Source organism: Pinus tabuliformis, chromosome 7, assembly GCF_031772625.1.
Source record: "Pinus tabuliformis cultivar Carrire ecotype Pingquan chromosome 7, CPIR1, whole genome shotgun sequence".
NCBI classification, from domain to species: Eukaryota; Viridiplantae; Streptophyta; class Pinopsida; order Pinales; family Pinaceae; genus Pinus; species Pinus tabuliformis.
This window is the reverse complement of record NC_142293.1, coordinates 1,213,361,254-1,213,374,819: the sequence shown is the minus strand read 5'-3', so window position 1 is coordinate 1,213,374,819 and position 13,566 is coordinate 1,213,361,254. Positions and strand designations below refer to the sequence as shown.

At 32.1% G+C, this 13,566-nt stretch overlaps 1 long non-coding RNA gene across 2 annotated transcripts in view; it reads right to left on the bottom strand.

Annotated features, from left to right (window-relative positions):
- Window positions 1-13,566, bottom strand: part of LOC149251774 (uncharacterized) — a 187,481-nt gene that overhangs the window by 119,841 nt on the left and 54,074 nt on the right. For both annotated transcript variants that reach the window (XR_016266014.1, XR_016266013.1), the window contains one exon: window positions 7,823-7,877. This is a non-coding gene — a long non-coding RNA (uncharacterized LOC149251774). The remainder of the gene's footprint in view (window positions 1-7,822; window positions 7,878-13,566) is intronic.

Here is a 13,566-nt window from a genome sequence, read left to right as displayed (position 1 = left end):
GAGTGACATAAATTTTGCAGCAAACTCCGTTTGACGCGCTTCTTACACCGTTTGAAAGGTCTCTGGAGTGGAAACACATCATTTGATGCCTCAAAATGCTTCCAAAATGTTTTAGACCCCATTTCACCAAACCAGCACCCCTGGTAAAAATGGTCCTATGAGTTGATTCCTCCACTTTTTATAGTCAAAATGCATCGAGATTGATGACAAATGATATAATGATCCAATTCAAATCACAATATTTATGGAAAATTGCTGAATAAGATATTTAAAGTTCAAAATCATAACAAGTTGAAGATCAACAAGATGATATTGAAGACAATAGTAGCATTAATCTAGAAGGAGTCAAAATATACCCAGGAAGAGGAGAATAGATCCATATGTAATGAGACACTACGAAGCTCAATAACTAAAATTCAAACATAAGAACCTTTGAATTTTGAACAAGAAAAGTATCACAAGGAAAGGATAGATGTTATGACTGAGGAATATGATTCCATAATGAAAAATGAACCTTTGAAACTTATATAATTTCCTAAAAATATAAATACAAATGATTTTTAAAAACTAAGCTTAAAGTTAATGGTGGTATAGAGAAGTTCAAAGCTAGATTCATTGCAAAAGGGTTATTTAGAAAAGAAGGAATAAAGTATGGGGACATGTTTTCGCTTATAGCTGAAATGAATACTATTATATTAATGATTTTATCACCTAAAGTACATTTGGAAACTACATAATTTGGATGTTAAGCCAAACTTTTTGGATGATGAATTAAACGAAGAGATGTATATTGTTAAAAAAAAAGGTTTTGTAAAGAAGATACAATAACATCTTCTGTGTGGGTTAAAGAAACCACTATATCATCTCAAGGATACTCCTAGGTCATCCTATGGGAAAACTGGCATTTTCTTCTTCTAGCAAAGTTTCATTAAAAGTAACAATGATCTAAATATTTACACAAAGAAAGAGGTAAATGGGAATATTACTTTGAATTCAATCTCATCTAGTTGTTTTGTATTATTTTGGTTGATGACGTAAATGGTTAATCCACTTTCTATCTAAATACCCTTGAAAGAAAGTGGATAACATTTTAAGGGGGATTTCATAATGGCTAGCCTTGTACCAACACTCCATCACAAAGTATATGATGGGAGGAGAAAACACACACACGCACACACACACACACACACACACACATATATATATATATATATATATATATATATATATCATGGGGTTAACTCACATGGTTGTGAACAATATTATTAGGCATTTTGGTAGTTTTGAATGTCAACAAATACTTGGTTCAAATCCCCCTAAGTTAGGTGTATTAGTTTGTGTTCTACATTTTTATTAGAGATGATATTTTATTTTGGGAATAGATACATAAATATAAAAATAAATATAACTTACAACATTTAACTCTTGGCTAGATTTATACCATCACAAGCTCCAACTAAATCCATTGAGTAAGAAACACTAGTTTAAGCAAATCAGTTTACAAGAAATGCCATACACAAATGTGAGAAACATCTATAAATTTTCTCATAGAATTTTCCTCATATATACACACATACGCAAAAATAAATCAATTGGTTTTAAATTTTTTAGATATATAATGTTTATAGTGGTTGTGCATTCAATCACCTATTCATATAAACTTATTAACAACATATTAATTGATAAATAATATTTCTCAAATAAAACATAAAGAAGTGGGGAATTCTCTTATCATAACAAAATACCAACTTATGCATGAAGAATAAATAAAAATTTCATATATAAATATAAAAGGGAGATCAAAATTTATATAATATTGTTTTTTGTTAAGCTTGGTAGTACCTCCTTTTTCTATTAATTAAAAAGCAAGTTACAACTCGTTTTAAAGATAGTTAGGTGACCTGAAATTTCCTTGTGGGAAACCAAGTCTATTGGCCACCTAACAACATGGTATGCCATCCAAAAATGATAAGTCATAAGTCTTTCTAACCATGTAATCTATGATTGTATGTCTATCCTTATCCTACCATCTACTTCCCTAATGGCATAACTGTCTATACATTGAAAAGTAAAAGCTATCCGCAAACTTGTAAACAACATCAAAAACTTTAGAATGAGAAATCATAATAATTATTCTACTTCCTCGGTTGAAGTAGATTCCATCGTTGTCGGGTCTTTTGCAGTAGACCTTGGTAGTTTTGTCGGAGAAAGGATGAAAGGTAGGTGGTTTTTTATGCGCCAAAGGCACCCATCCTACTTTTGGATTTGGAACTGGAGTTTCTGGAAGTCTTGCTTGTAGTTTGGGAAAACCTGCACTGTAGTGGCCATGCTCATAGATTTATGTTCCAAGGCCTTAACCAAAATCCCTTTCATAGACAAGTAAAGAAATAGGGTGTGTTTAAACTGGGTTACTCGGCCTCATGTATGCCCAGGATTGGGCAGCAAGATCCACCAATCCTCAACATCAATTTCCATTGAACTTTCCTGGTGGTTCAGATCTGCCTCCCATTCCTCAATGAATTGTCGTATTTCCTCAACTATGCTTTCGTGATAGGCTTCTACAACGTCATTGATGATGCTCATAGTAGGATTTCTACCTCTAGGTTTTCCACTGGGTGAACTGGATTGGCTCATTTCCTGCTTGCCTTTGTTCTTCCTTCCACAACCTTATGGGTCAGGGCTTTGGGTTCGAGCCACCGCACAAGCCATGGTTTCCATTTTTCATCTTGAAGATATGTATGATTGAGTACTCGCATGTGGTATATGAAACCCACAACAACCCATCTTTCGGGTCCTATTACCAACTTGCTCACTTGTCCAGAGACCAATAGACACCCGTAAAACCGTAACATGGGTCTTATCAGTCTTCCTTTCTTCGCAAAAAATTTTAACAATGTTCCCTGAAACAGGCAGGGGTTCCATCACCTTACACCAAGACTAGTAATCAGACACCAACCTTTCGATGAAAACCCTAAGGGCCTGATGACCACTATGACCTTCATTTTTAAGGGGCAAACTCAACACAAACTAACTCATAGGGAAAGGGCCCAAAGGTTTGCTCCCACTGGGCAGCCAGGGTGTCTCGGTAACAGCATAGCCCCCCCACACTAGTTTACCCAACACCAACCCATCTCAACTCGACTCAGAACTGCGGAAGCCATTGGCCGGAGACTTCACTAGACTACCAAGAGCCAAACTGGGTCTAACCTGAATAGATACAGAGCCATGGGGTCTATTACCATGAGGAGGCTCTGAATTAATCCCCTTCAGGGCAGCGAAATTCTAAACATAACATAAATAGGAGCATGACCAACCCAATTACCATAATTTATCCACCAAACAAACACACACATTGTCAATATAGGATGTAGATGCTCTAATGCCCATGACTACTGACCAAACTGACCCAATTCTTTTACCTAGAGGACTCTCTTCCTGGAGAAAAATGAAAGGTAGCGGTGTACACACCAAATAACCAACATTAAAGGTTGAAGGCACACCAGTGCCGGTCTTTCTCCACAACAGCTAGCACCATTTGCCAAATCCCTTTGATCTAGGACCAATGACTCGCCTCTGAACCATTGCATGCAAACTGAAAGATGCCTGCGCCTTCAATGACTCCCCCTACTACCACCCACGATGTTATTATCTCTTCGCATGCATGAGGCGACCCTGCAAGCCTTGCCACATATGTGGAAGGTGGTGGGTTTGTCCTTCGAGGTACCAAACATTTAATTATAGTGAATGTGCCGAGAATCTAGTACAAACCTTGATTAGAGGAAAAGTTTATATAATATTAAAATATTATAAAGATGACATTTAAATTAAAGTTATAACTTGATTTAGTGAAGAAAGGGTATCATTAAAAGATAGCTAAGGCCATGATGACTTAAGGGTATCATTAAAAGATAGCTAAAGTCATGATGAATTAATTGAATGTAATGGATTCGAGTAAGGAAAGAGAAAGAAAGTTTTTTATAACATTTTCAAAAAACTCACATCATGTTAAAATGGTTTAAGCGTGCATTTGATTAAATAAACAATAGTTATTATGTTATTAATTCATGTTATTTTGAAAATTATATTAATATCTTTTAAGTTAATTAATTATAAATTTAATACTAAATTATTAATATAATTTTGAATTTAAATCATAAATTATAAAACAAATTATATGATTGATATTGATGTTTTTTATTTTTTCAAATTTATTTTAAATTTTTATTGATAAATTGTGAAAATAATTATTGGTAAAACATTAACACAGTTTTTAATATGAAATATAAAATATTTATAATGATGCTTATTATTTTGATAAAATTACAGATAAAAACTATATTTATAAAATATATAAATAATTTATTAATGAAATTATATTTAATTATTTAATTTATTTATTTATTTATTTTTAATAATAAAGAAAATTATATAAAATAAAAATATGTAGAAATTTGAACTAGCAAAAAAATAAAAAAAATTACATTTCAAAAGTTATCTATATATATATTTACTTTAGGAAATGTATAAATATATATAATTTTATAAAAAAAGAGGAATTTGTTTAAAATTCGCATTTATAGACTCCGAAAAATCATGTATAAATATATATAATTTTATAAAAAAAGAGGAATTTGTTTAAAATTCGCATTTATAGACTCCGAAAAATCATTTACAAATACTATTTTACAATTCACTATAAATTTTCCATTTAGCTTTTTGTTCCATTTCGGAGATGCTCAGTCTCTCCGACTTCCTTTTTTTCTCCTTATGCCATGGGGTAAAAGAAGTATTATAATAATTAACCAACTCTTGAATTACATCTTTGTCTTTGGTAGTGTTTCGTGATAATGGATTATATCTTTTCTTTTTTACAAAATAGTAGGATTATATTTAATAATTATTTATTAATATTTAGGTTTATAGAGTTATTTATTTTCGAATAAAGTTTTACACATTAAATTTAGTTATTAATAATTATTAAAAGGATGATATAGATTTACTATCTCTATAAAATATTTAAAAATTATTTTATTTTAAAGGTAATTATGTTTTTTGTTTTATTTTTGAATTTAATTAAAGAAATGTCATATCCACAAGTATCAGATTTTTATTTATGGCATTGAATTTATGGTTGCTTTACTATGATTTTCTTTTCAAGTGTTTTTTTAAATAAATATATGTGCAACTCATATATTAATTCTTTTTATTATAATAATAATAATAATAATTGTAGGTGTGCTTATTTCATAATAGGGTATCCAAAAATTTTGATTTTTAAATTTTAAAAACAAAAAATGTAGGAAAATGAGTTAATAAAGAGGAGGAATTAGATTAAACTCTAATATTAGTTTTGATAGTTAATCATTTTTTCCTTTTTTGTTTTATTTCAATTATTTTAACAATAACATATATGCACTTCATAAACACTGTATTAAAAAAAATAGGATTAAAGAAAATAAAATTAGAAAATAGAATTAAACTAAAAATAAATCATTATTGTATATATATATATATATATAGATATTGAACTAAAAAAACACTTCATTGTATGAGGATGTAATGATTGTATGTCATTATTGGGACTATTAGCTTGAATCAATCATTTAATTTTTATGGTTATGCTAATAATTATTATGAAGACAATGGTTATAACTACTCACTAAGATAATTTTTTGTTTATTAGACTTTAAGAAAATTAATAATAACTAGTTTGTCTACTTTATTATTTTATTTTTATGTTTGGAAAAATTTATAAGAAGCTTTCTTAACTTTAAAAATTTTTGATGAGATAAAATTGAATAAGAGATATACATACAATTCTATGAAATTATTTTTCATCTCCTAAATTTATAATATCATAAATATAAAAAAAAATTATCTTATTATATTTAGAAACTATTTAATATTCTATTTTATTAAGAAGGGAAGGTTTTCTTTTAATATTTTAACAATATTAACTTTTATTTTTAAATGTTGATGGCATGGTGATAGGTGTATAGTTAAGTCACTCATGATATTCTAGATCACTAGTTTGAAACTCCATGGGAAAAATTCTAATCGGTCATGTGTGACCTAGGTCAAATATGATCAATTTCTCAAGCCAAAAATTAAACTTGTAATCAATTCTAAAAAACACAAATAACTTAACAGAACTAAAAAATAATTATAATAAAATAATATTTTTAATTCTTAAAATAAAATTGTAACTTTCTAATAATATTTTTTGATCATAATATAAAAATAATATAATTTTTAATAATATCAAGAAAATAATTTTCTCCTTGTTCTACAATCTATACCATCGACAATGTAACATCACGATAACGTCATACCTTTATGTTGTATATATGATGATTTACGTTGCAAATAATTATGAATCAAAATTCTATTAACAACGATCCATTATGTTGTATATGTAATAATTTACATTTTAATTACTATTAATGAAAATTTCATGAAGAGCTTCCCTAGATCAATTACGACATTAGATAGAGATATCTTATCAAATCAAATTGGCACGTATATAAATAATTTTTTTTATAGTATTTTATTTTTTAATTTCAAAAATTAACAATTAATTGAAATTATTTAGGTATGCAACCTCGAAAGGAAAATATTGATTTATGAAGAACTTAAGAAAATATTTGATATTTTGTAACACATTTATTTGAATTATTTTCAGCCTTTGTATCGAAGGTAATTAGATTGCAGTTTTAGAAATATTTTAGAATGCGATGAAGATATTAATTTTGAGGAGAAGATTTAAAGGTAATTAGATTATAGATTTAGAAATATTTCAGAAGAGATTTATTCTGAAATATTTCAAAATTCGATGAAAAAAGAAAATATATTATAGATTTCGAAATATTTAAAAATTGAATAAAAACACAGAAATTAATAATTTTTCAAATATCTATCAAAATTTTAAAATATTCTGAAATCTACCATCCACACTATAAATACTTATAAATTCTCTATAAACTTTCATTAAACTGTTATTCGTAACATTAACTCCTCTGCAACCAGCGGCTAAGGATGAATGGAGAAGAAAAACCCTCTGAGTTCATAAGATATTGTCGAGCTTGATTATAACATAATTTATAACATGTGAAAGGCTTTGACTTTGATTCTGTAACATGAATTTCTGAATTGGAATTTAGGTATATAGTTTATATGATTTTTGGGTCATCCTACTATATAGAACGCAGTTTCAATACAGAATGTAGTTTGAGTAGGGTTAATAGTCTTTGTCCTTTTTGTTAGGAGTTTACAGATTTGAAATGCAGTTTCAATACAGAATGTAGTTTGAGTAGGGTTAATAGTCTTTGTCCTTTTGTTAGGAGTTTACTGATTCAAATCTAGAGAGTTAAAATATTTATGTTTTTATAGATGGTAGTGAAATAGGGTGTGAAAGTGGGTTTTTTAAGTAAATAATTAAATCGATAAATTGATTCAAATCTAGAGAGTTAAAATATTTATGTTTTTATAGATGGTAGTGAAATAGGGTGTGAAAATGGTTTTTTAGTAAATAATTAAATTGAAAAATAATTTTAAAATTATATTATTATTATTATTATGAATAATTTTGATTTCAGATATAGTATAATAGTATTTAATAACATTTAAGGATGAATCACATTAGATTTCATCTCTAAAAGAAAAAATCAGATTCAATATTATCAAATAGTTATTCTAGATCTAGAAACAACATTCATTTAGATTTAAATATTGATGATAAAGAATGATAACAACAAGGTCGAACAGACAACGAATAAAAGAACAACTGCAATGAACACTTGGATAGCAGGCTACACAGGCGTACCAGTCACCGCAGCTGATGGTCAATCATCATTATCTGATCTCAGGTTTAGCTCTGCCTGCAACGAAAGCGCGTTTACTTCAATTAGATTCATAACAAATTTGTTGTAAGCATCTGACTCTAGATATCAAATTCCCCCATGTGAAAAATATATCAAATTGCCCATGTAAAAAATATCCCATGATCAAATTGGCCCACGTAAAAATACCCCATGAATCTAAATCATGATGATAGTGTAACCATACCCAATTTTTCACTGATTTCTTGGACTGTTTTCAGCATGGGAATCATCTGAGTTCCACTGCTATCCCAATGAAGTAAATAGGCGTTACAATGCTACTTAGAAAGGGCAGGTATAAAGTGAATGTCTGCTGAAAATAAAAAAAGGTATAAAGTGAATGTGGTTGTTGGAAGCGTCCATGTGACCGTGGGGGTGTTTCTTTCTATGAAGATAACCTAATATATTCTAATAGAAAACCTAATCTACTCCTCTATTTTAAGTATTGGAATGAATCTCCTCTTCTGGTTGATATCTAAATCAACGAATGGCGATTTGACTGCCCGCCATGATTGTAACCGCGGCTCTGAGCTAAATATAAAAAGATCCTGCTAAGGAGAAAAAATTGAGCAGTAATGGAATGATAAACATTCAACTTCACACCTTTTTGTGATAAATATCTAATTGTAAACTTATAGTTTTTCTATCCAGGAACAATAATAATAATAGCAAACCTATACCATGGCAGCTTCCAAAAATTATGTTAATAATAGTACTGACAGGAACCTGAAACATAACCCTACACCCATTGTAAACCGCATTCCCGTTGACTTCGTAGAAAATAGAGGCGGTGTGCGTCGAGACAAACATAACCCATTTCCTGAATATGGCAGGCAAGGCATTGAATTCATAAAAGGACAACAGGGATCCTTTCACCCTAATTAGGTTTCAAGCTAAAAACACCAATACCCCGTTTGCTGAACATGGCAGGCAAGGTATCGATTCATAAAAGGACAATAGGAATCCTCTTCAAAGACACTAAGCAGGATATTCATTACATAGCATTAAATCTGCCACCGAAAATTATTCATTCATGAATATTCTTGATTTAATTAGCACCATTGTTTATCAATATGGATCAAACGTTTGTGTTCGAAATAGAATAGCATGTTTTAGAATGTAGTATAATAATTTCAAGAGAGACCAATTTAATATAACGAGTTTGAATGTAACTTAAAGAGACCCATATAGGTAAACCCAATCTCAAAGGGGAGGGGAGAGGAGAGGAGATGTAGGATGACTAAATATGGTTAAGTTATGGTTCAGTTGTCATTTGGGTACATGGGAGATGTATATTTTGTGGTTTTCTTATCTTGGTGGCATATGTGCTATATTTCATGTTATGGCATCTCATGGCTATATTTCATGTTATGGTACCTCCTAGCATGTTGGGCAATAGATATGGGGACCCATTGATATGTGACTCAGGAACCTCACACCATCTTACAACTTGGCAATACAAGTAGCACCAAGAAAATGAGCCCCATGTCTAGCTACAACACAACTAGCATGGTCCCACGACATGGGCATGCTGAACATTGAATTGGTTGAGAGCATGTGTGGGTGAGAGAGCCAAATTTGAAGTTTCCCCAATCATGCAATCTAAGGTGGAACAATGCAACAAGGTGGAATGATCAATATGATGGAGAGGCATGATGAGGTGGAACATCAACCCAAATGAACAAGGCGCTCGATGGAATAGTTCCACGTGATGGGTGTTTAGCCTAAACAAATGAGCAACCAAGTGAAATAATGTGAGGCGATGGATCCACGTTGAATGGGTCAAGGGTATACCAAAAAGCACATGTTGAAGGTCCATTCCACCCAACCGATGCATCGATTTGGGAGGCACATGTGAAGGGTATAAGTAAATGAACGAACAAGTGGTAGAACACAACAACCGAGCAATGGACACACATCACTGAAGAGTTATATGACTGTATCATAGTGTTCATGGATTGTTGAGGCACATAGGAAGGGTGTAAGTAAAGGAATGGATGAGTGGGAGAGCACAACAACTAAAGAATGAGCACACATCACTAAAGAGTTAGATGGGGTGGAACGTCGGTCCAAACAAACAAAGCACATGATGGAACAATGCAACATGGTAGGTGTGCCAACCTAAATAGGTGAGAAATCAAATGAAACAATGTGACACAATGGATGCATGTTGATTGGGTCAAAACTAGACCAAATTTCACATGAAGAAGGTGAATAGGCACATCAATCCATTCCACCCAACCAACAGATTGATTAGAGAGGTGCACATGAAGGGTATAAGTAAACATACAATCAAGTGGGAAAACAAAAGAACCAAATAATGAAAATAAATCACTAAAGAGTTAGATGGGTGTACCATAATGCACATGGTGAAAAATTTTATGTAAGTGCATGGAGATCAAATGTCTTGGGAGTTATTTCTACATGTTGGCCCAAGGAGCCACATGACCATTTACCAAAATTTGGTTTCAATAGAATTTTGTAGTTTTGGCCATGGAGAGGCCGAGTTTTGGTTTTGGTTATATTTTCCCAATGTTATAAAATCCTAGGAGCTATATGTTGTAAAAAAATTCTCATACTATATATTTATCATTTTTGGATGTTAGGCTAAGCCCAGCCATTGTTATTGTTTCTTTTGCGTTATTGGGGATCACTACAATTGTAATTAGATGAAATTGGTTAAGTAACTAAATATTCTACAAACACTTAACTAAGGAAGATTCTGAGGATAGTCCAAGTCTAGTACAATCGATACGAGTAAGTCTTCAAGTGGAATGATGTTGATGTGGTTCAGAATAGTTAATTATATTATTTTTCATCTTTCTTGATGCTTTGAGAGCGGAAAATTGGAGGAATGAGCTCATAGGAACATTTTTATCAATAGGTCCTAGTTTGGCGAATTGGGGTCTTAAACCTCATTAAAGTAGTTTTATGCATCAAACATTACATTTCGGGGGTTAAAACTTGATTTTTTAAGTGCCACACCCCTGAATACTATTCTACACATAGATATCTTTCCAATTATGCAAGAATCACATCTATGGGAATCTATATGCAAAAGTTGTGCCACTCGGAAGTTGACTTTCCTATTTTTACCACCATGATTTGAGAGGATGCCACATTAACTCCCATTATTCATGGAAAAGGGGCTAGCCACATGGTCATTATGGAGAAGAATCTAAAAGATGTGATATTGTAGCTTCAATTAAGATTCGAATGAGTCAAACTTAACCACTAGTAGACTATTAGGTTTTGTTATAGCTAGGCCTCTATGAGGAAAAGGGGGTTTGTTCTATTCGAGTGCATTTCATTGCATAAATAAGTAGAGTAGATGAGAGTGGATAGAGAGAGGGAGAGCAAAGAAACAGGTTTTTTGCATTGTAGCAGTCAATGGGTCATAAGTCTCACTTCTTTGTACTTGCATCCATTTCCATTTAGAGAAAGAGAGAGCAAAGAAAACTCACCTTCTAACTAGGTTTTCTCTCAAAAGGGTTTCCCACTTCATATCTTATGTTATTATGGTTGTGAGTGATTCTAATTTCATATGTATCTATTTTTCACATTTCTATATTACATGCATAAACATGGAAACTTAATAAATCCATAAGTCTAAGCAAAATAATCTTCATTATATACGTTTTAGATTTCTAATATAAATTTATGAGATATATTATGACAAATTGTCCAATGAAATATCCATGGTAGTTGATAGACCATACTATTATCAAATCGGGCTTCTTTGGGTATATTGTGGGGTGTTGAAGGTGATTTAGATCAGTTGAGTTGAAAGGCACTAAACCTGAGCCATGACCAACAAATATATTAATAACCCTTAAGATCTAGCAAAGGGGAGATTTGTGTGGTGGGAAGCACAAGTGATAGATATAAACCATAATGTGAGCCTCCTCATGGTGACCTTGACCAATAAGCTGTTTTTATTCAGAAAAGATGGAGGTTCAAATGTGGAGGGATTGAGGGGGATTAGCAAATCGGGAAGAAGCAGAGAGGAAATTTAAGAAGTAACTCAAAAAGGAACAACTCAATTCAAGTGTCATGAAGCATTCACAGCCCCTATTCAAAATGGAAGCATAGGTCGACATCAAGCATATCAAGGGGAGATTGATTCTTTGATGTGAAACCATTGGTTGTAGCAATTAGAAGTTTATTTTAGTGTTCATCATATAGAGGAAGAAAAGAATATTTCATTTTGTTGACTAAAATTAGAGGGCTATGCCACAACTTAGTGGAAAATCCACACTGAGATTATTATGTTGGAGGGAGATCCTCGAGTGACTGAGTGGGAGGATTTCAAAACTCTCATAAAGTCATAATTTTACCATATTGGATATGTACATGACCAGGGGATCTAGTGGCATCACTTTGGGGAGAGATGGGGGAAAAGTGTACAAGAGTACACCACATAATTTAGAAATATGGCTATAATGTTGGGTATCTCCCCAAACAACCTAGATGTACTCCTCAATTATTTGGACGGTCTACAAAACCATTTGCAGAAGTAAGTGATATTTTTCAAAAAAAAATTTGTCGATGAGGTTTGTGTACAGCCATACTACCTAGAGAACATAGGTTAGAAGAAAGGAAATCAAGTGGGTCAAAGCATAAGGAGCACCAAGAATTTTTCGAGGGGAAGAAGAGGAGGAAATGGGGGAAATAAAAAAATACAATGGTCATAGCACACCAATGAAATATACCAACAACCAATGAAACCACTGTGTCATTGATAATCATACAAAGGAGAAGTGTTGGAATTTGTATCTGGATCTCAACCCAAAGAACAAAAAGAAATATGCTAAGAAGAAAAATATCATGGCCATTGATTCAAGTGGCCAGGTGGAAATAAACTTAGACATGAAAGAGAATATTGCCTATACATCATTGAGAAAGGGGTGAATTTGAGCAGCCTACAACAACAAGAAGAGAAGAAAATTTTACCAGAATATTCTATAGAACGATAGAGGTCAAGAAGATGAAATTCGATGCTCTATTTGACTAACGAAAATAAGAAGATATCATAGAAGCATATTTGGTTAAGAAATTGGGACTGGAGACTCATGACTATCCTAGCCCATATACATTGGGATGCGTCAACAAAGAGCAAAGATAAAGGTAACCCAATAGTGTAGAATCAAAGGGGTGGGGGATTGCCATGGGGGGATTAGAAAATCAGGAAGAACCAGAGAAGGAATCTAAGAAAGAACTAAAAAAGGAACAACTCGATTCAAGCGTCATGAACCATTCACAGTCCCTATTCAAAATGGAAGCAAAGGTCAACATCAAGCATATTAATTTGAGATTGATTCTTTGAAGTTAAATAATTGGTTGTAGTAATTATAAGTTTATTTTAGTGTTCATCATATAGAGGAAGAAAATAATTTTTTCATTCCCTTGACTGAAATTAAAGGGTCATGCCATAACCTAGTGGAAAAGCCACACTGAGACTGTTAGGTCGGAGGGAGATCTTCTAGTGACTAAGTGGGAGAATTTCAAAACTCTTATAAAGTCATAATTTTACCGTATTAGGTATGTACATGACCAGGGGATATGGTGGCATTACTTCGAGGAGAGATGGGGGAAAAGTATACAAGAGTACACCATATAATTTAAAAAGATGGCTATAATGTTGGGTACCTTCCCAAAGAACCTAGATGCACTCCTAAATTATTTGGAG